This window comes from Amblyraja radiata, chromosome 24 (assembly GCF_010909765.2).
Source record: "Amblyraja radiata isolate CabotCenter1 chromosome 24, sAmbRad1.1.pri, whole genome shotgun sequence".
NCBI classification, from domain to species: Eukaryota; Metazoa; Chordata; class Chondrichthyes; order Rajiformes; family Rajidae; genus Amblyraja; species Amblyraja radiata.
This window is the reverse complement of record NC_045979.1, coordinates 37022224-37026756: the sequence shown is the minus strand read 5'-3', so window position 1 is coordinate 37026756 and position 4533 is coordinate 37022224. Positions and strand designations below refer to the sequence as shown.

Genomic DNA, 4533 nt, shown 5'->3' with positions numbered 1-4533 from the left:
CACTTGCTCTTGGCCTTGCTGTTACTCCCATTACACGACCCTTTGCTGTTACTCCATTACACCACTCTCACTGTTACTGCCGTACAACCGCTCGTTGTTATTCCCATTACACCACTCTCACTGTTACTCCCATTACACCACTCTCACTGTTACTCCCATTACACCACTCTCACTGTCTACTCCCGTACACGCTCGTTGTTATTCCCATTACACCACTCTCACTGTTACTCCCATTACACCACTCTCACTGTTACTCCCATTACACCACTCTCGCTGTTACTCCTGTTACACGACTCTCACTGTTACTTCCCATTACACCACTCTCGCTGTTACTCCTGTTACACCACTCTCACTGTTACTCCTGTTACACCACTTGCTGTTACTCCCATTACAACACTCTCACTGTTACTCCCATTACACCCACTCTCTCGCTGTTACTCCTGTTACACCACTCTCACTGTTACTCCTGTTACACCACTCTCACTGTTACTCCCATTACACCACTCTCACTGTTACTCCCATTACACCACTCTCACTGTTACTCCTGTTACACCACTCTCACTGTTACTCCGTTACACCACTCTCACTGTTACTCCGTTACACCACTCTCACTGTTACTCCTGTTACAACGCTCCGCTGCCTGGCTGTGGAACGAACGCACCAACCTGCTCAGGGCCAGTTGCAACAATCGCAGGCCGTGTTGAAGACGAGGCCCGTGGCGCACTCTTGCACGTACGTGCGCCCGTTCTCACACTGGTAGAAGACTCTCTTGTCCTGAGGGTCGACGTGGAAGCCGTTGGACTTGCCGACACAGAAGTTGGGGTTGCCGGGCCTCTTGGTGGAGTGAGTCGGGGCGGCGTGGACGGTGCGGTGGACGGTGTGCCGGCTGTTGTGGACGACATCGGGGGGCCGGTGGGGACGGGGCCGGTGGGGATGGGGCCAGCCTTGCATTCTGGAGAGAAACAAGCTTCGGTTAGTTTTGCCGTTTGCATTGAGAACTACGGGCGGCACGGTGGCGCAGCGGTAGAGTTGCTGCCTCTCAGCGTCAGCAACCCGGGTTCCATCCTGACTACGGCTGCTGCCTGTGTGGAGTCTGCACGCTCTCCCCCGCGGCCTAACATCGCGGAGCTCGCGGTCCCTTGGTTAGCGACCGACATCGGGAGCTCCAAGCCCCAGGATCTTCGACCGCGCCCGACTGTGGATGGTTCGACAGCCCTGGCCACGGGAGAATAAAGAGGGAAGATAAGACTTTATTGCCTTCCATCACAGTGAGGAATGTGGGGGCGCTGTGGTGGATGTCTACGTTAACTTTGATGTAGTTGTCTTGTGCTGTTTTCTGGGATGACTGTACGGTAAATCACATTCACTGGGACATTAGAAGGTGCACATGGCAATAAAGGGACTGAACCATTGACCTGTCTGGAGGGGGGGGGGGGGAGGGGGAAGAGAGTGAGGGGGAGGGGTGGAGGGGCGAGGGGAGGGGGGTTACCTGGGTTGCCACGTCACGGGGAGGGGGAGAGGGGAGGGGGTGATGTGGGGGAGGTGATGTGGGAGGAGGAGGAGGGGGGGGTTACCTGGATTGATGCCGAGACCCGCGTGCAGTTTGCTGATGAGGGGGTACCGGCCCTGGTGACAGAAGGTGCCGCTGAAGTCGTCCAGGGACAGGGTCCACACCATGGCCCCTCCAATCCCGGTCTTTTTCAGCCATTCAATCTGCAGGGGCGGAGATCCAGCCTCAGTCATCATCACCATGTCTTAGAAACATGAGGGGGGACCTCATAGAAACGTACCCAATAATGTGATAGGCCTGGATGGAGTGGATGTGGAGAGGATGTTTCCACTAGTGGGAGAGTCTAGGACCAGAGGGCACAGCCTCAGAATTAAAGGACGTTCCTTTAGGAAGGAGATGAGGACGAATTTCTTTCATCAGAGGGTGGTGAATCTGTGGGATTCTTTTCCACAGACGGCTGTGGAGGCCGCGTCAGTGGTTTATTTGTAAGGCAGAGATAGATAGATTCTTGATTAGTTCGGGCGTCAGGGTTATGGGGAGGAAGGCAGGAGAATGGGGTTAGGAGGAAGAGATAGATCAGCCATGATTGAATGGCGGAGTAGACTTGATGGGCCGAATGGCCTAATTGTGCTGCTAGAACTGATGACATTATGTGTGGAGGAAAGTGTGTGGATCACAGATCTAAAGCTGAAGCAAGAACGCACCTTGTTTTCAAAACTCTTTGGGTTATCGTACCCGACCCAGTCTCTGCCCTTGAAGGCGTAGGGAACCATCTGTGGCGCGTCCCATTTCTGTGTGGCACCATTGAGGAAGAGGCAGATCTGTGGAGAGAAGGAGATGTTGGTGGTGGAGACCAGGGCCGTTGACAAGATGGTGGCCAAGCCCAGAGACTCTGCACACTACACTGTAGATGTGGGTCTGTCATCACACATCACAATCGCTCCCCGCTGTTAAACCTCTACTCCAACGGCAACCTCCCTTCCATCGACTCCATCTACACCTCACGCTGCCTCAGCAAGGCCAGCAGCATCATCAAGGACCAGTCTCACCCGGTCCACTCCCTCTTCTTCCCCCCTCCTCCCATCAGGCAAGAGGTACAGAAGTGTTAAAAAGCACACCTCCAGATTCAGGGACAGTTTCTTCCCAGCTGTTATCAGGCAACTGAACCTCCTACCACAACTAGAGAGCGGTCCTGACCTCCCCATCTACCTCATTGGTGACCCTCGGACTATCCTTGCTGGACTTTGCTGCCTTTACCTTGCACTAAACGTTATTCCCTTACCATGTATCTGTACACTGTGGATGGCTCGATTGTGATCATGTGTAGTTTTTCTTCTGACTGGACAGCACGCAACAAAAGCTTTTCACTGTACCTCGGTACACGTGACAATAAACTAAACTCAACTAAGAACAGGGTCGGGAACAGAAATGTTGAATAAAAACGTCACCATCTGGTTAAACCACACCCCACCGTTCAGCTGACTGTCAACCCTGCGGAAACCTTGAATGTTGCTGGATGTCATTAACGTTCAGAAGTAGCGAAAAATAATGAAAACCCGTGAAAAATCAATGCACATAGAACACATTTAACCAGGAAAGTTCTCAAATTCACCAAACTGCAGCCAATTAGTACAAAGAAAATTCCATCTACATCAAAGGGTGGCAGTGTGGCGCAGAGGTAGAGTTGCTGCCTCACAGCGCCAGAGACAAGGGTTCCATCCCGACTACAGCGTGCTGTCTGTACGGAGTTTGCACGTTCTCCCCGTGACCTGCGTGGGTTTTCTCCGAGATCTCCGGTTTCCTCCCACACTCCAAAAACGTGCAGGTTTAGAGGTTAATTGGTCTGGTATCATCATAAATTGTCCCTAGTGCGTGCATGATAGTGTGAGTATGCGGGGATCGCTGGCCGGCATGCAGTCGTTGGGCTGAAGGGCCTGTTTCCGTGCTGTATCTCTAAACTAAAGTAAACTACATGATGAAACCTCATCTGGAACTCTGGGACTGAGCAGAGAGATGTGTTGAAGGCAAAGGAAGGGCTTGGACCAGGTTTGCTTCACCCAGGGGCAGGTCCACATCTGGCAGCAACATCTGGTGGACCGTGAGGGCCACATCTGGGTGAGTTTAGCAGCAGCTGGATGCATCAGTCTGAGGTTTGTGGGAAACAGGGACATGACTGAACCAACATGGCTGCCTCATCTATCGAGCTCCTGAACGCAGCCCAACTCTGCACGTACATCCACTGTTTAATGTAGCTTAGAGATACAGCACGGAAACAGGCCCTTCGGCCCACCGAGTCCATGCCGACCACCGATCACCCGCCCACACTAGTTCTACCTTATCCCACTTTCTCATCCACTCCCTACACTCTAGGGGGCAACTTACACAGGGCCGATTAACCTACAAACCCGCACGTCTTTGGAATGTGGGAGGAAACCGGAGCGGTCACAGGAGAACGTGCAAACTCCACACAGACAGCAGGCGTGGTGAGGGTTGGGGGGGGGGTGAGTGTTGGGGAGGGGTGCAGGGGGGGACAGGTACCTCGAAGTAGGCCATGAATCGGCCTCCTGCGTGTAGTGGCCCTCGGGGCCTAGTCCGGTGGATGGAGCTCCCACCGCCGTATTGCTGGTGCTGAGGGTGAAGGATCGCCCGTAGGCCGCCAACCCCACGTTGATCTTGGCCGCCGAGCCCCGCTCTCCATCCAGTATTTGATGGTGTAGTCCTGGCGAGAGGGAGAGCCGCACCTGAGAGCCCGCACTGCCCGCAACACCCGCCCCTTGCCGGGGTCAACCCCACCGTCTCGCCAGCGCCTCGCCCACCTCAGCCCTATCCCACCGTGAGGAACGCCGGAGCAAGGTGGGAGTCTACGCCATGTTGGAAACGTTGTCCAGGAAATAATATCTCCAGGATGTGGGAATGTTGTCCTGGGGATGGATATCTCCAGGATGTGGGATCGACAGACCAGGGATATAGGAATCTAGGCTGGGTGGAAACATTAACCACAACATCTCAAGGATGTGGGAATA

At 53.9% G+C, this 4533-nt stretch overlaps 1 pseudogene; it reads right to left on the bottom strand.

Annotated features, from left to right (window-relative positions):
- Nucleotides 1–623: 623 nt before the first annotated feature.
- LOC116986647 overlaps nt 624–4533 on the bottom strand; it is a 9392-nt pseudogene continuing 5482 nt past the window's right edge.